This window comes from Pleurodeles waltl, chromosome 4_1, assembly GCF_031143425.1.
Source record: "Pleurodeles waltl isolate 20211129_DDA chromosome 4_1, aPleWal1.hap1.20221129, whole genome shotgun sequence".
NCBI lineage: Eukaryota > Metazoa > Chordata > Amphibia > Caudata > Salamandridae > Pleurodeles > Pleurodeles waltl.
The window spans coordinates 940,251,254-940,270,581 of NC_090442.1; positions in this window are offsets into that span (position 1 = coordinate 940,251,254).

The following is a 19,328-nucleotide window of genomic DNA, read 5'->3' on the forward strand; positions in this document are numbered from 1 at the left end:
TAGAGATGCATGATGGGAACTGCAGTGATGAGATCAGGGAACAATGGCCCCTCTCAGGAAAATCAGAGCATAAATAAAAGTTTTTTAAAGTGTATTTATAGATCGAAATACTATTTTTCAAAGAATAATATTCAGAAAAATACCAGTAAGGTAAAACATGCATAGTGCTCTGACAAACGTGACACACACGTACCAATAATGCAATATGTACGTGTAACACAAAAACAGGTACAGAACTCTCAGCTCATATATGTCCAACAGAATAATTAGAACGGGTCTGTAACAAACATTTATGGTGGGTTGATACCTTACAGAGGCAGGTTCATCATTAGGGCACAAGTGAATGAAAGCCTGAGATTACAATCAGAGAAACTGAGGGCCAGATGTAGCAAAACGCCAATTTGCGACTTGCTATGGGGTCGCAATGACCCACCTCATTAATATTAATGAGGTGGGTCGCAAATTGCGGCCCCATAGCGACTATAGGCACTCGCAAACATGGAGGCCTGCTGTAGTCAGAAGACCTCCATGTTCGTGACTGCTTTTAAATAAAGCAGTTTTTTTTTTTTAAGTGTAGCCCGTTTTCCTTAAAGGAAATCGAGCTGCACTTAAAAAAAAAAACGAAACCTTTAGTTTCGGTATTTTTTCAGGGCAGGGAGTGGTCGCTTGGACCACTCCCTGCCCTGAAAAAATATTTGTGGGTACATTCACAAAGTGGAAGGGGTCCCATGGGGACCCCTTCCAATTTGCGAGTGGGTTACCATCCACTTCAAGTGGATGGTAACTGCGACTCCATTTGCGACCGCATATGCGGTCGCAAATGGAATTGCATTCCACTCCGAATCGCAAATAGGAAGGGAACACCCCTTCCTATTTGCGATTCTGAAATGCATATTGCGAGTCGGTCCCGACTCGCAATATGCATTTCTGAATAGCAAAGAGGCTTTTGCGCCTCGCAAACGGCGATTTTTGCAGTTTGCGAGGCGCAAACCCTTTGCTACATCTGGCCCTAGGTAACACAGGTAAGCAAAAAGAGAGGGGCCAGTAGGCAACCTGGAAACTAGAAACCACCTAGCATTCCTATATTTCTCTCAATAAAAACAGCATCCTGCTTTTATGGCTTTGCTAGTCTCTAGTGCTAGGAACTGATGACAACTGTGACCGTATGAAGTCAATGTACTATCAATAGGGTGTTTGCTTGGCTCTTTCTTGCTTTAAGCAATAGGATCCCCCCAAGGCGTGATAAATGGTTTTCAACTGGAAGTATGGAAATGTAGATTGGTAAGACGTTTTCCATTCCTTCTATGTTCCTGAGTTTTTCTGTCACATAAATTTGTGGAATTTGATTTTTCCTCCCATACATTGCCATTTTCATTGCCATCTAGGTAAGAAAACCTAGATGACTGTATGCAAGACACACCAGCCAAGACTTTGCTAAGTATTTACTTTTCAGAAATGTCTGGGGTTGGTATGTTTCTGTGGATGTTAGCTGAACCTGGGCCTCAACGGATCTGTCACGCCCTACATGAAGTCTCAATTGACTAGATTTGTGTACCGTATCAAACCGTTTCTCATTCGTACAAAAAGCACATGCACACATCAGTATAATTGTATTAATGAGAAATGTGAGAAGGATGAATGCTATAACACATCAATGAATCTGCTTTTGTGTTTTGTGCCCCTAAATAATTGCAAATAGATCAAGTGGACAGCTCCTGGGCAAATGTGTCTAGGTTTGTCTCATGTTCAGTTTTTGTGGGTTTTCTAGGAGTTTTCTCTAGTAAGTGTTTTGGGCCATATAGGAAAGCTTGAACGTAATTTTCTACAGGAAGAGAGAAGAGAACTTGCACGGTGCTTTTTATATGGATGTATTTGCAGATGCTTAGATTTACATCTCGTTCTAGTCATCCTGTTCTGAGACCTTTGTAATTTATCAGTGAGTTTTTTAAACGATGTTCCAATAGTCCAGGTATGAAATGACAAGCGCTCTGTCAACTCCACCCTATGTTTAGTTTGCAGTAGTTCTACAATTTGCAAAGTAGTTAGAGTTCGAGATTGACACAACAGACCACTGTGTCAATGTGTGGAGTTGAATCAAAGCTCATATTCAAAGAATAATCCCAGATTCTGATCCTTTTGGAAAGTTGAACGAGGAGTTCCAAGGCTTGGAGGCAAGGTGAAAGGTAGCAAGACAGGCTCATTTTCTCATTATTAGAACACTACTCTGAATTCTGCTGATTCAGAGGAAGCTCTCCTTTCTCTGCTGGAGTATGTGGCTTAGGCAAGATTTGGTCTAGTATCTAACCATAATTGGATATGCATATCATCTGCTTACATTTGGAAATGTATCTGGTACTGGCTGAGTAGATAGGACAGCGAGGGCCCTTTTGAGACATTGCAGATTAAATCATAGGAGATAGTCAATCTTTTAGGATGAAATAGGACACTAAGCAATTGGAAGACTGACTGAAGGAGATCTAATTTGTTGGCTATGTTTGGGGAGAAATTATCGGATCCAGGATAGGGCAACAAAGCTAAGCTCAGCAAATGATCTAACCATTGCAGTAGTACTGTGCGGTTGACAGTGTCCGAGGCCACTGTATAGTTGAGGAATATGAGGGTTACTTTCTTCTCTTCCTTTAGAGAAAGATCTCATGATAGCTAAGGCTCATTTGGTGCCCTTCGAAGTTTAGATTCAGACTAATGGTAGTCATGGATGAGATGGTTCAGTTCCACCTATTCTAGGGTACAGCTTTGCAAGATTTAGTGGAAGGAAGGATCAGGATGGGTCAGTAATTTGCCAAACTTTTAAGGATGGCAAAACTGTTTTTCAAGAGTGGGGTGAGGATGGCGTGAGCCAGATGGCCCAGCAAGAGGCCGGATCAGAGGTCGGCACTTATCATAAGCATACTGTCCAATGTTGTAGGAAGAGAAGTTGTTCAGATCATGAAGCCTATGATGGGTCTGTATCAGAGCTGGACTGTTCTTTTTTGGACCGGAGTTAGAATCTCAGCAGTCTTCAAAGATTTCAAATGTGTGAATTCAGAATTTAGCCAAGGTTGTGCAGAGAGGGTGTTCTTCAACATTGGAATTGGCTATTTTCTATTTGAATAACTCTAGATGTTTTTTGCATTGTTGTTTATGTGTGCAAGGGGTGTTTTAGAGTGCTATATTTTGCTGATTCATGGCAGAGTTTGAAGAATGTCTACATCCTATTGGTGTCCTAGCAATACCTTTAGCAAGGGAAAGCTTTTTGGACTGCTTGTATTGCTCTGCAGGATCCTCTTATGTGTATTTCTCAACATTTTCTTTGGTCATTGGCTTGTTTCACAGCCATTCCACATTTATGTTTATGTGATTAATTTCAACTAGTGATCCAGTGATTTGCTTACTGTTTGCTTTTATATCTGTTGATGAATTATGTGAATTAACCACTGCCAAAATGTCTAGGGCAGACAAAATATTGTGTTAGATGTTGTCCATCAAGGTTGCAAGATCTGGGGGGGGCCGAAATGCCTGGTTCTGATGATATCACAGATTGTCTCAGAGATCTCTTTGGTATTATATTTGAACCCCCTCTAAGGTATTGGAGGAGTGATGTTATTTTAAATATACTTGAATATTAGGTTGGAGATGTTAATGAAGGAAAAGGAGTGGTCCAAACATGTTTGCGGATGTACCTCCAGATGTGAGGTTTTGAAGAAACGAATGAGCATGAATTCAAGTGTGTGATTAGTTCTGTATGGTGGGCCTCTTACCGCATTCTGAAAGCTGAAGTCTTGTATTGTCTAAGGATGACATAGTTGCAGTTGTTGGCTCAGACAGGTAAATTATAAACTGAGATCTCCCATGATCAGAATCTTAGGGACATTATCATGTAGGTGGAATGTCATTTTGAAGAATTTCTTTTCAAAGTTTGGGTGGTATCCATAAGGGGGTAGATGACGGAGAAATATTCAGGATAATGGAACAGCAGGTCACTAGGCACTCTAGCAATGCGTATGTTGGGCTGAGGATGTAAGCTGGAGGTTGATTTTTAGCATTGGTTGACACTACCTTATATCTAACATATATTTTTTTATATTACACATTATTATAGTATTGACTTAAATAATGTATTTTGCTCCATTTAAAGGCATTACAATTTTCATGTGATGAGTTGCTGTACTTTTTAATGGGGTATTCTTGTCTTTTAAGGTGACACTAAAGGCAGACTGACAGTGATCCGTGAGTATGTTCATCATTATATTTGTTGTTTAAGTGAGTTTCCCTAAGTGGGATGGTAATGCCCTGAAATGACTCTCGGGTGTGCCTGCTGTATGGATTCCAGTCTAAATCAGTGATAAATCCCAAAAAATCTAAACTACATTGATTTGTCTCATTCGTGCACCTGGGAACATGCACACCAGAGTGAACAATACCAAACTGGAATACACTTGACTTCCAGGGTGCAATTATCTAAATTTTGGGCTATATGGCAACAGGATTATCAATATGGTATTCCTGCAAATAACCTGTGGGTAAATACTGCCACTAGCAATTTTTACCTGGGCAAAACACTTATGTGCAATTCGATATACTTCTTCAATTTCTTAGTCTGCTGTATTGTGTAAGGTATACATACAGCAGCTGGAGTGCATAAAACAATATGGGAATCATTATCGTAACAGCAATATGGAAGGGGGTCGTTAGGTGAGGGAACGGGTCAAATACATAATTAGAAAGAAAAGAGTATTCTATAACTATTTTGATGGTTTTCTCCTTCAGGTAGCTGCATATGGAATAACACACATGCCTCGAATGAAAAATAAATGTATGGTTACTTTTTAGGTGGGAAATACACTCTTTTACATTATGAAACCTCAGTTGGTTAATGCAATCACTGCACATGTCTGTTCATGTAATCAGAGACTCACTGAATTTAATCGTGCTTGATGCAGTGGGGAATAGTAGCTTGTGTAATTATAGTACTACAATGTTCCAGCCTGTGACAGAAAGCGTTGTGAATGTGTGAGCCATTACTTTAAAGTTGTATTGCACACAATATGAGATAGGCTGTTAAAAATGTGCAAAATAATTAGTATTTAGGACAAAACAAATGCTTTCAAAATATATATTTTATTATTTTACACATTTTTGTAAGTGTCCATAAAAGTGAGATGCTCCAGAATGTAGTTGTTAACACCATCACTCTCAAAAAGAGTAAATCTTTGTCACCAGGAAGCTCTCAGTGACGCCATCAATTGAAGCCTATGCAGGCTTCCAAGAAATATTTACATTATAACCAATAGCACTCATTCATTTACATTTATATCCAGTGGAAGTCACCCACAAGAAGTTTTGTTTCTTCTTGAGCTCTCTGTCCCTCCCTTGAATTCCCAATGTAGGAAATCTCACATCTCCCATCCCCAGAACCCCGACCCCCCCCCCCGCCCTTCCAGCCAAAGGCACCCCAAAGTGAACGTTATTCATCCAGGGATGGTTGTTTTTTAACAATCAGTATGGGGTTTGCTTTCTAAAACTAAAACAGCAGTGACACTATATTCCCCATGGATCCCACCCACTTCAATCTACGTATATGTAGAAAGCAAATCAATGTACTAGAGGAGAACTATACAGTGGGATGGTGGGAAGCGGAGGGGAGGGTATTTTCAGAGACCATATATAGAGCTATTGCAGCAGAGTTGTTGTTTCTGATGAGAAAAGGGCTGGTGACTGTAACCCTTTTCTCTTTAGGAATACGGTAACATTTTTGTTTTCTGTTATGCCAATCTGCTATCTATATGAAGAGGTCTTACCTTTAAGTACCTCACTTTCATTTTTTCCAGAAGTCACTTGTTTATCCTCATTTACAGTCTTCACCTCCCTTTTGTACTTGACTTTACGATTAGCTGTTTTTCATATCACCTGGTATTTTGTTCAGGGATTTTCTGTTTCTCTTCAGCGCCTGTGGTTTCCAATAATGCACGTTTATGTGCACTGGAGTTTCATGCCCTAAAACAATGATTCCCTGATGGTATGAATGCCTGGAATAAACATTGTTTCACTTGACTCGTAGGAGTTCGCAGCAGTCATTTTTTCAAATATAGCATTCCACATGCATTCAATTTCGTATCTATTTGAGCATTGTCATTCAAACAGAGTGGCTAACACACTATGTTCAGAAAACATAGCATGAGAGACAATGCATATTAGTTTGGCATGTTCCATTGCACAGCTGGTTCTGCTTCCTGAGTGTTTTACCTCCGAGCACAATTTTCTACCTTCATGATAAAATTGAGCGAGTGTTCTGGGCTACTTTCCCCGCTGTTCAATAAATTGACTCAAACACTTAGGTACTATTTTATGTACATAATCAAAGCTAGTCGCGAAAAATTACTGCTTTAGAGATCATTGTTCTTTAGCAGGCCTTTTGGTACTGTTTTAGAGCTGCGGGAATTCCAGAGGCCTGTTGCTGCCAGCAACCACTTATTTCAGAAAGACGAGCGACTGGACTCCATTTGTAAATGTATGAAAGACTGGAACCATTTGTGAAAATGTTTATTAAGCACAACATGTGGCGTGATGGGTCCAGAAAAGACAGACTTGCCTCCATATTTAAAACCAGAGCAGACATTTCTTATCTATTTAAGATTGCTGCTTATTAGGTGTTCGATTGCATGACCCAATATATAAGGTGCAGCAGAAACACCTAGCAATATATTCATGGACCATTCAGTTGGCAGGTGGTTGTTGCAAATTCTGCCAAGTGCAGCGCCATTTTCCTTAAATCTGCCTCTATAAGGAAAAACAGGGCATTCTATTTTAAAGTTGATATGACTAGCTTTCCTTGACTAAACAAATGCACCCATTTCATAAGAGGCTCAAACCTCTCAGCACTGTAGTGAAAGCAATTAAATGGCAGATTTTGCATTTTGTATTACCTGTTGTGGTTGGAAGCCCCAGTTCAAAAGGGTTGGTCATGAAGACGCTGTATACTGCTGTGAAAGTGCTCAGGCGAAACTGTTTGAGAATCGTTAAAGTAATGTCCCTCTCAACACTCTATGACACCCTTACTGGTGTCAACAATCCACCCATCGCCATGTCTCAACACTGGGCAGCATCTCGATTGCAGACATTACAGAGAGAGGGTGGGAATCTTGGAGCATCAGAAAACAGCACTGGACACATACAGAAGCCACAAGAAGGCGTGGCTAATTTTGGGCTCCAGAGCTCAAAAAGATCCCCAGCAGAGTTCGGTTTCTAGCTTGAGCCAGACTCCAGCCTGCAGTGTCTCTCCCGTCTCTAAATAGCTAAAGTTTCCATGTTACATGATCCCACTCTGTGCAGTTACCACATATCTTTTCATTCTAATGTGATTGGCAACGTGCATTACCTATAGAATCAGGGTTACCGGGACATTAAAAACATTAAGAGATTGACCCGAAACCCTTCTAAAGTAGGAACATATTAATTTGTGTAGTTCAATAAAACGTGTTTAGTTTGAGCTTATTTTAAACCGAATAACTGTATGTCCATTAAGCAATATTTGGTGAGGCAAGACTTTGTGGCAGTTCACCAACAGCAACATGTATGTAGCAAAGTTACAATGAAACAAGTGAAAACTTACGGTTTAAAACAGAGTTTGAAGGCATTAGGAAACATGCACCATGGAGCAGACATGCATTTTTCGGACCTGTGCACAGGCAGCGGGTGCCCCATCAATCACTGGGGAGACCTGGAAGAACCAAAAGCATCGAGATCCCCACAATTCCTTTCCGACGTGGCCTCGCCACGAGAATCCAGGACAGTATCACACATCTGGAATCGAGGAGGGTGACCCTCCTATGCGCACACAATAGGCACGTTCTGTCTTGCTTAACAGCAAGCTATATTTAGTTGGATTTATTGGATATATCTCTATGAATATATCTCAGCTTGAGCTGTATGGCAGGTAGGTAGTCAAAACATTTACTTTGCAGGGACAATCTCTTCACCTAGACTCAGTTTGTCAAAGAGATCTGTGCTAGTCAGACGTTGCACCCATGAGTATAGTTCTGCTTGTTCTAGTTTTGACACTACTACACCGTTTCGTGCAGAACCTAATCTCTTCTTCCAGAGAGTGGTTTAACCAGCAACACTCATCACCTTGTGCAGGTGTAGTGGCACCTGGTTATAATTTTTTTCCAGAAAGATGTAAAATGACTAATTTCCAAAACTAACAGCAGCGTATAAAGAGGTTGTCTTTTTTATTTTTCCTGTTGCAAAGGGATCTACTTCCTGGCATTCTGATTTGTGAAATGTATGTGCAATAGGACTGGGATGGGAGATAGGTTTGCTGCTGTCTTTTCAAAGAAGTGTTATTTGATGTTTCCCAAGAAACCCACATGACTAAGCCTGTTTGCTAATATTGTTATTTTGATCGTCGGCAAGGGTGCAGGCTACACGCAATTATTTATACATAGGTTTATATGTGGACCTTGTCCTGTGGAAAATAATTGAGCTTTAAACAAAGATGATGATGTTACTTATAGAAAACAACAACGTTTAAGGACAGGGATCTTTACAACCGTGACAAACACTTTAGTGTAAAATAAATAAAAAGCAAGAAAGGTATGGTTACATAGTAAATGTTGGCTCATGAGCAAGCACATTACAATTATATATTTCAGCAATCAAAATATTTATATATATGTGTGTGTGTGATTGTACAGCATGATAGCGTAAAAAGAGTAACAAATCTTGTTAATTTATAAATATAGAATGTAGCAATGTGCAGGTTTAGAAAAAAGTTAGACGGTTACCGAAAGGGAAGTGCATAAGAAGAGCTGAGCACAGTTCAGTTTCTGTGGTTAATAGGTGCTTCTTTAGCTTATATTTGGAGATTGGGAAATGTTTGGGAAACAATCTATCACTGGGTGAGTTATTAAAAACATTGGATGTAGTGCCAGAGAACGCGTGAAACCGTGGGCCTTTTCCTGAGGTTTTCCTTACGAGTACTGAGCGAGTACTGAGCGACTCAGCTACGAGCCACAAGTCTCAGACAGTTATGGTGGGCAAAGCCATTCTGAGGCAATGTTAGTTTGTGGGAAAAGGTTACACTCTTTGTCCAACTCTCCTAGCACAATTACACATATAAGAAGTGAATGTAGTTGGCTATGTAACTGGGTACAGATAAATCTCATTCTTGGTATCAGCTGAGGCTAAACTCTCACAAAGTTAAAGTGTCTAAAAGTAAAAGCAGGTTTCTGTGAAAACACACAGCATTCATTTAGTAGCTTGGCGTGAGGACTTCTATAAGACGAAATGTATGTTTTGAATGATTAGGAACACACCAAACAAGGTTAAACTGAATGAATAAACAATACAGTCGTGGAAAGTAGAGAGCTAAAAATAAAATATCTTATTTACTAAAATGATGAAGATGGAAGCGAATATGATATAGAGATCAAATGATATTCAACATGAATTTAAATGTGCAGTTAACGAAGTCTGTAAAAGTCAACAACTACACATATCACAACTCTGTATTTGCTTCTGAAATATGTTAACTATAGGACAGCAGTGGTTTCAGTACTAGCACTGAAACAAATCAATGCCCAAGAGAACATCTTTTAAACAGTTAAGGTCAAAACAATAGTATTTTTAAGAGTACACTCCATGTTTCAAAAGATTAATTTGAATACAAATATTCAGAGTCTCAGAGTAATTCTACAAGTCTAAGTGGGGAAAAGGATATTCCCCACTTCCTTCAGGTCCATAGCTAAAGGCTTGTCTCCACAGTCCAATCTCCAAAGCCCAGTAATTCAACTGGTGGCACGTCACAAGATCTGAGATTTCCAGGGAAGACTCCTTGGGCAGCATTCCATAGGCCTTAGTGGGAAAAAAAGATTTTTCTTTCTTCTTTCAAGTCTACAATCAAAAGCCCAGCCGCCGTCTATTTTTCTGGCTTACTCTGAGGCTAAGGCAGTTGATTGTGTATCTTGGACCATTCACATTGACTGAGCTATCCACCTTAAAAGTACCACCGAAGGATAGTTCTTAAAATATAGATCTGCACATCTTCCCTGCTCTACACAGCAGCTTTACAGTTTTACGGATGCAAGGCAAATCAGGAGACATATCTTGTAAGTCATTCACCAGAGAGATCAACTTTCATCCAACAGGCTCTCTTCTGTTTTCTCATTTTGAAGTGAGCTCTCTACCTTGGGAGTAGTTGCAGCCAGTGGCGTAGCGTGGGTTGTCAGCACCCGGGGCAAGGCAAGTAATTTGCGTGAGTGAGCCAGGCAGGGGCAGAGAGCTGCGAGTGCGAGCGCGCCCCCCCCAGATGTTGCGCCCGGTGCTGCCGGCCCCCCCTACTCTCCCCACGCTACGCCACTGGTTGAAGCATTTGACTGGCAAATCTTACTTAATGAAATATGTTAGAATCCTTACAGATTCCCCTTAAATTTCTTTCTCACGCAGTGATGTTTCCTTTCCCTTCCTCAGCTGGGCACTTTGGTAATAAAAGTTATCCAAGAATTCTGTGTTCTATAGAAACCCACAACGGCAGATAGGAGACTCACTCAAATGTCTATCTCTTTCAGAATTCCCCCCTCCAAATTCAGCCCACTCAAGCACCAGATGATCAAAGAAAAAGTCTTAGGGGGTCATTCCAACCCTGGCGGTCGGTGATAAAGCGGCGGCCAACCCGCAAACAGGCCGGCGGACAAAAAAATGGAATTCTAACCCTGGCGGGAACCGCCAACACAGGCCGCCACTTTAACACTCCGACCGCCACGGCGGGACAGACAAACAGCGCGCCGGTCACCGCCAACAGGCAGGCGGCAGACAATGTACCGGCCACCCTATCACAACTCACCAATCCGCCACCTTTTCCGGGGCGGGAGCCCCGCCGATAAAAACACGGCGGAAACAGACTACGAACGGGAAAACGCTCACCTATACACACTCCACGAGGAAGGAGGACAGCATGGAGCCCGAATTACACATCCTACCGGCTATTGTCTACCTGCTCATCTACCAGGAGTACGAACGCCGGCGCAGACGACAACGGTGAGTACTGCACCTACGACACAGGCGAGGGGGGAGGAGGAAAGCTTACGGGCACACATGCCCCATACTCCCACCCCCCACCACAAATACCTACACCCCAATGCCGAGCAACAAGTTAGAGTGACACCACACAAACCCCCCGGAATAATGCAAAGACACAATTTAAATGATCTATGAAATATATGTATAAATAACTCCATTTAAGGAATGGCAAATATGCCATATAAAAGATACAAAAATAAGGAATGAACATAGGCAACAATATATCCATAGGCAAAAAGTCCGGCACATTCCGTGAAAGTTCCATAGTCCGTGGGCCAATGTGCACAAACACAAAGGCAAAGCCCACACAAGAGACCAGATACCATTGGAGAGAACACTGCAGGGGCATCAGACGATAAAACTACAGGCACCTCAGGGGGAAGGGAAGGGGGGGCACCTCAGCCACATGAGTCTACGACGCCAGATCCACGAGGGGCCTCCATGTCCACTGTCCCATCCTGGGGAGTGCAAAGCCACAGTCTCACAAGTCCCTACAGTGGGAGGCTCGCCCACTGGACCATCCTGGGGAGTGCAAAGCCACAGTCCATCTGATGGATTACCGACTCCACAGTTATTGGAGGAGGCATGGTGCCCAGAGTGCTTCCTGAAGCCCTGCTCAACACAGAACCGGCACTGTCAATGGGCCAGCGGTGCTTGAGATGAAGGGCCCAGCGGAGCGGTGCTTGAGATGAAGGGCCCAGCGGAGCGGTGCTTGAGACGGCGGGGCCCAGTGGAGCGGTGCTTGAGATGAAGGGCCCAGCGAAGCGGTGCTTGAGATGAAGGGCCCAGCGGAGCGGTGCTTGACAGGAAGGGCCCAGCGGAGCGGTGCTTGAGATGAAGGGCCCAGCGGTGCGGTTCTTGTCCCGGCGGGGCCCGTTCAGCGGTTCATGTCCCGGCGGGGCCCTGTTCAGCGGTGCTCCTCCCGGCGGGGCCCGTTCAGCGGTTCTTGTCCCGGCGGGGCCCTGTTCAGCGGTTCATGTCCCGGCGGGGCCCTGTTCAGCGGTGCTCCTCCCGGCGGGGCCCGTTCAGCGGTTCATGTCCCGGCGGGGCCCTGTTCAGCGGTGCTCCTCCCGGCGGGGCCCGTTCAGCGGTTCTTGTCCCGGCGGGGCCCTGTTCAGCGGTGCTCCTCCCGGCGGGGCCCGTTCAGCAGTTCTTGTCCCGGCGGGGCCCTGTTCTGCGGTGCTCCTCCCGGCGGGGCCCTGTTCAGCGGTGCTTGTCCTGTGTGTCTAGGGAGCCAGACCTGGCCAAGACTTCCCGCTCATTCACCATCCGAACTTGCGGTCGCGGCGCCCTCCTGTGATGGAGTCCTGGGCCCGTGGGTGTCGTCCGTCACACCCGGAATGGGGCTGGTGGGGCCCTCCTGGGCAGCTCGACTGCTGCCTGACTTCTCCGCCCTGCTGCCCTTGCCCTCCTTCGCTGGAGCTCTGTGGGCCTTGCCTCCCTTGGATGATGTGGCAGGTGGCGGGGCAAGGCTACTGTCCTTGGTGGCAGCCGTCTCAGGCTTGTCACGCCGGCCCTTTTTCTTTTTTGTCCTCTACCCAGGGGGGGGGCTGGCTGTCCCCTTGCTGCTGGCCGATGTCCCTGCCCTAGGATCTGGTGGACTCCAATAGCCCTGCACTATGGTCACAGTAGATGCAGGGCTGGTGGTGGCTGAGATGCTTTTTTTAGTCTTACCAGATGGAGGGGGTGGGTCAGTGATTGGAACGAGCTCAAGGTTGGAAAGGAAAAGGACTTTGGAAGGACAGGGACGGGTAGGTGTAGTGGGTTTGGGAGTGGAGGAAGAGGATGTTGTTGTAGGAGAATCAGGTGTGCTGTCTTTGGGTGCAGGTGCTTGTGACGGAGGCTGTCGTGAGGTGGATGGCTGTTGGGTGGGTGGCTGCCTGCGTTTGTGTGCTTTGGAAGAGGGGGTGACAGACACACTGGGAGAGGACACAGGGGACGTGTAAATGGCAGTGGGGGTGGTGACTGCACGTGTGCGGACTGTAATGGAGGGTGTACTGGTGATGGAAGTACTGGCTGATGGTGGTGTGCATGCAGGTGTGAGTGGAGACGTCACAGGGAGGGAGGAGGGAGATGAGGAGGTGGGGGACACAGAGGTGGTAGTGACTGTTGGCATGTCTGCATCTGGATGTTGCTTGGGTGAATGCTTGTGGGATCTGTGGTGCTTATGTCTGGATGAGCTGCCCTTGGGTGTAGAGGTGTGTGCAGGCTGGTCTGATGGTGTGGATGGGATAGGCAGAGGAACAGGAGACTGGGACTGGGTGGAGGGAGTCAGAAGAGGGAGGCTGGAGACAGGGACAATGGCTGCCGTCAGTGCTGAGGCCAGAGCCTTGAACGATCGCTGATGGGCAGCCTGACCCAAATGAATGCCCTCCAGGTATGCATTGCTCCGATGCACCTCCCTTTCTACACCCTGGATGGCATTCAAAAGGGTAGACTGCCCAACAATGAGTGTCCTGAGGAGGTCAATGACCTCCTCACTGAGGGCAGCAGGGGTAACTGGGGCAGGGCCTGAGGTGCCTGGGGCGAAGGAGATGCCCGTCTTCCTGGGCGAGCGGGCACGGAGCGAAGGCTGAGGGGCTGCTGGGAGGGCGGGGCTGGTGCGCTGGGTGGCGGCTGTACCTGTTGTGGCGGTGGGCACGGATGTTGCCGCCACCGCTAGGGAGCTCCCTTCCGAGGATGTGTCGGTGTCGCTGACGTCTCCACGGGTCCCCGTTGTGGAGCCCCCCTCGCCCTCCCTCTCACTGGTGTACTCGGAGTCTGTTGTATGGCCTTCCAGGGCCATGTGAGATGCAGCTCCCTCGTGCGCCGATGCTACTTCTCCTCCGCCTGATGATGCTAATGCACACATGAACAGGAAGGCAAAGAAAATGGGGGGGGGGAGAAATGAAGACAGGTTGAGTGCATGCATTGGCAACACCATTGTCGGAGAGGACAGACACAGAAGCCCCCTGAACTAGGCCGCGCAATGGGGGTACACTACTCAGTTATTGTGACTAGGCCTACGACAAATGCACACATGGGTGAGGCCGGACCATGGATAGCTGTACTTGGCACCCTACAGAGGTGGGGGGCGGGGGCACAGGGCCGTGTCTAACGGAGGGGCCTAGCCTACAGAATGCGCCCTGGCCTAGAGATAGCCACAGCCCTCCTCCCCCACCCAGACACCTTCACTGCGCGCAAAGATAGCAGAATGTGCTGATACTCACCCCCTTGTGTCTGCTGTGATGTCCTCACGCGCCCATCCAAATCGGGGTAGGCCACCGCCAGGATCCGGGACATCAGGGGGGTCAATTGGCGGCTGGCACCCCTCCTACGTTGGGAGGCCATCCCCAGCAGAGACTCAGCGGTCTTTCTGGTCCCGCGCGGCGGATGTCCTCCCACCTCTTTCGGCAGTGGGTGCCCCGTCTGTTGTGGACCCCCAGGGCCCGGACGTCCTTGGCGATGGCACGCCAAATGTCGATCTTCTGATGGGCGCTGAACTATGTGACATGTACAGGGTGGGAAAGGAAATTGCATCAGTTTTCTGCCTGGTCGATGTGAGTGGCCCCCCCTCCCCAACCTTGCCATGTGGCACATGCTCTCATCTTTCGTGCGTTGCACTCCTCATTCGCTCCCCTCCCCACCATCTTACATACACCCCACTCAACACAGGCAAAGCCCATTCAACGTGCACCCAGTGTACTAAACTGTTGGTCTGGAGGACCGTAGAGTAGCGCATACTGGGGGAGGACCCCATCAACAAGTCTCTCCAATTCTTCGGAAGTGAAGGCAGGGGCCCTTTCCCCAGTCGCAGCAGCCATTGTATCTCCCAGACCGAGGTCACAGCAGCACTTGCAGTATAGGTCCTCTCCTGTGGATGATCAGGTCTTGAGTGATTAATCAGATAGAAAATGGCGGTCACGCCCGCGGCGGTGCGTACCGCGGCGGTGCGTACCGCGACCGCCGGCGCACATCGTCATTGGCTCCTGAGACCCATAGGGTTCAATGTTAACCAATGCTGCTTTGCGCCGCGGTCTTCGACCGCCTACCGCCACGGTGTGCCACGCCAGCACAGTGACCTCACATCCCACTGTCACACTTCACAGGTCAGGCAGCCGCCATTTCAAGGGCCCACATGGCATGATTTCTACTGCGTCACACAGGCCTAGGCCTTGCATTGCCACTCATACAAGCCGTTCCATGCATAGCGATTCGTGTACTGTGCAAGCTGTGTGAACGAACCTGTGGGTTGCTTGACTCTGTGCTCCATGTTGTCCTTCCTAGGCACCGTCCGCTGGGACTTGCGAGGAGAAGGATGAATCCTCCTGTGTACCGACCGCTGGTGGACCTGTCGACAATGGAAGAACGACATATCATACTTACATACCGGCTTGACAGAGCAACTATACATGAACTATGTGCCCAGCTGGAGCCAGACCTGATGTCCCCCATCCGCCAACCCACAGGGATTCCCCCTCTGGTGCAGGTTCTGTCAGTACTCCATTTTTTGGCAAGTGGGTCGTTTCAGACAACAGTGGCCATATCATCTGGGATGTCTCAGCCTATGTTTTCTGAGGTTTTATCCAGAGTGTTGTCTGCCCTGATGAAATACATGCGGAGCTACATTATTTTCCCTGAGGTGGGCGAATTGGCTACAGTGAAGGGTGATTTCTATGCCCTTGGACATATCCCCAACATCATTGGGGCCATTGATGGGACTCATGTGGCTTTGGTTCCCCCCAAAGACAGTGAGCAGGTGTACTGAAACAGAAAAAGTTATCATTCAATGAATGTCCAGGTGGTCTGTTTGGCTGACCAGTACATCTCCCATGTAAATGCCAAGTTCCCTGGGTCAGTGCATGACGCGTATGTCATGCGAAATAGCAGCATCCCTTATGTGATGGAACAGCTACAGAGACACCGTGTGTGGCTAATTGGTGACTCTGGTTACCCCAACCTGTCGTGGCTACTGACCCCAGTGAGGAATCCCCGGACCAGGGCAGAGGAACGGTACAATGAGGCCCATGGGCGAACTAGGAGGATCATAGAAAGGACCTTCGGGGTCCTGAAGGCCAGGTTTAGGTGCCTGCATATGACAGGGGGATCCCTCATGTACTCACCAAAGAAGGTGTGCCAGATCATCGTGGCCTGCTGTATGCTTCACAATCTTGCATTGCGACGCCAGGTGCCTTTTCTGCAGGAGGATGGTCCAGATGGTGGTGTTGTTGCAGCTGTGGAGCCTGTGGAGAGTGAAGAGGAGGAAGACGACGGGGACGACACGGACAACAGGGATACAGTCATACAACAATACATTCAGTAGCACACAGGTAAGAAACAGTCACCCCAATTTACATTTACTTAAGGCCTCATGCGTCTCCACTGTCTGTGTTTCTCCCCAGTTCCTGTTAACTGATTTGTGACTTTCCCTTCCCTTTTCAGAGCTGTATGACCCACTGCCTGACTTCAGCTTTGTTTGCCCATGGACTAAAGCTTATTGAAATTGGTATGTTGTCATCACAAAGTAACTGGACATTATTGAACCGTTATGTGTAATACATTTGTTAAGAATACAAGCAGACTCCTGTTTATTTAGGTGGAATAAGTGATTTATTTAAAGTGCTAGATATAGGTAAATGATTGGGAAGCGGGGATGGGTGGGGGTGGAGTAATGTCCATGGCAGAGTCCAGTTCTCAGTCACACAGGTGCATTGTCCATATGCCTGTGGAAGGATGGAGCAGGGGCAGTTCAAGGTTGGACAGGGTGACAATGTGGGACAGTGGGATGACATCAGGGGGTATCTTAGGCTGGCGGGGGTCTTGCAATCCTACTCTGTCTTCTTGTGAGATCTCAGGTTCCGCTTGCGGGGTGGTTCTTCTTCTGCAGGAGGTGGGGTTCTGGTGGCCTGTCGTTGTGTGGGGGCCTCCTGTCCACTAGCGCCGGCGGAGGTGGTAGGCTGTTCCTGGCCTGGGCTAGTGACAGGGGCCCTTTGGGGTGCCACATGGTCCCGCAATGTGGTGACGATCTGGGTAAGGGCCAGGACGATGGTCCCCATTGCGGAACCGATGTTCCTCAGTTCCTCCCTGAACCCCATGTACCGTTCCTCCTGCAGTTCCTGGATCTCCTGGAACCAGGCCAGTACCGTCGCCATCGTCTCCTGGGAGCGGTGGTATGCTCCCATGATGGAGGAGAGGGCCTCTTGGAGAGTTGGTTCCCCGGGCCTGTCCCCCCCATGTCGCACAGCGGCCCTCCCAGTTCCCCTGTGCTCCTGGGCTTCTGTCCCCTGGCCGGTGTGCCCACTACCACTGCCCCCAGGTCCCTGTTGTTGGGGTGGTGGGTCAACCTGGGTGCCCTGTAGTGGTGGACACACCGCTGATTTACGTGCCCTGGAGACAGAGGCATGGCCCGCTGGGTGGGAGCTGTGCTGGTGTTCCCAGAGGGGGTTGGGTCTGGTGTAGCCTGTGGCTGTCTGTGGGGAACCGACTGTCCAGAGGTCCCCGATGGGCCGGGCTGGTCATCTGGCTCCAGGGAGACAGAGCTGCTGTCATCGCTGGGGGTGGGATGGACATCTCTGGACCCTCCGTGGCGGTGTGGTGGCGTACAGGTCCTGCAGGGGTATAAAGGAATGGTTATTGCTTCTGTGTGTGGGATTTCGTGTGATGGGTGGGTGTCCGTGTACCCATGTGCAGGCATTTCCTTGTGGGGGCTTTTGTGAGGGTGGCTTGTGGGGGTGATGTGTGTGTGCAGTGTGCATGCTTTGGTGATTGGTGTCCATGCTTTGGGGTCGCATGCAGGGCTTGGTGTTGGGATGGGTGGGTTGTGATGGTGAGGCTTTTGCTAGCGGTTGGTGTGATGGGGGAGGGGGTGAGGGCGGGGTATGATTTGGCATTCAGGTGGGGTGGGAAGCAGTAGTGAAGATTTGCCTTACCAGAGTCCATTCCTCCGCCTACTCCAGCGAGGCCCTCAGGATGCAGGATGTGCAAGACTTCCTCCTCCCACGCAGTAAATTCTGGGGGAGTAGGTGGGGGTCCGCCGCCAGTCTTCTGCACCGCTATGTTGTGCCTTGATACCATGGAACGCACCTTCCCCCGTAGGTCGTTCCATCTCTTCCTGATGTCCTCCCGATTGCGTGGATGCTGTCCCACCGCGTTAACCCTGTCCACTATCCTTTGCCATAGCTCCATCTTCCTGGCAATTGTGGTGTGCTGCACCTGTGCCCCGAAGAGCTGGGGCTCTACATGGACTATTTCCTCCACGATGACCCTGAGTTCGGCGTCACTGAACCTGGGGTGTCTTTGGGGTGCCATGGGGTGGTGTGGTTGAGGTGTGGGGTGGCGTTTGTGGTGATGAGTGTGGTGCGTGTGGTGGTGTGTGGTGTTTGGTGCGTGGATTCTGTGTGGGTGATGGTGTTGTGTGCCTCTGTGTTGTGGGATTCTCGATTCTGTGCTCTGTCTCTAGCCTTCGTCAATGATTTCGGGTCGTAGGGGCTTGTGGGTGATGTGGGTGTGTGTTTTATATTGTGTTGGGTGTGTGGGAGTGGTGTTAGTATGTGTATCAGGTGTGTGTATTTCGAACTGACCAATGTGCCTGAGTTTTCTATGGGTGTGCGTATTTTGACCGCGGCGGTGTGTACCGCCAATGGAATACCGCGTTTGAAAGACCGCCGCGTGGATTTGTGGGTCGGAATGGTATGGGCGTATTTCTGTTGGCGTGACGGTGGAGGTTTGGTCAGCGCCATTTTTTCGCTGACCTTTGGTGTGGCGGATTATTGAGGATGTCGGGTTTTCGGGGGTTTGGCAGTTGCGGGTCAGAATGACCGTGGCGGTTTACCGCGGCCGCGGCGGTGTTATGGCGGCCTTCTGGCCGGCGGTAAGCGCCATTTACCGCCGAGGTCAGAATGACCCCCTTAATCCTAAAAGACACATGTACTTCCACCAACTTTAATGAATGGCTCTGCTTTGATGGATAGACATTCTTCTACTAAAGAGCACATGTTAATGAGTTCCGCTTGCTAGAAATGTGAGAGGAAGGCTTTGTCTTTATCTTTATCTTGCTTTATCTTTATCTCTTGATCGAGTACACAAGTCACTCCCTAAGAAGTATCTCAGCGCTTTGCTGGTCTGGCAACTAAGACACCCTAAAACAGGCAAGTTTTTAACATATATTTTAAATTTCAAAAATCGGAGCAGATACGGATATTAATAGGATGTTTACTCTAGTGCTTTATTAGAGGACCTTAGCTGTCTAGAAGGCTGATCATGACATAAGGGAG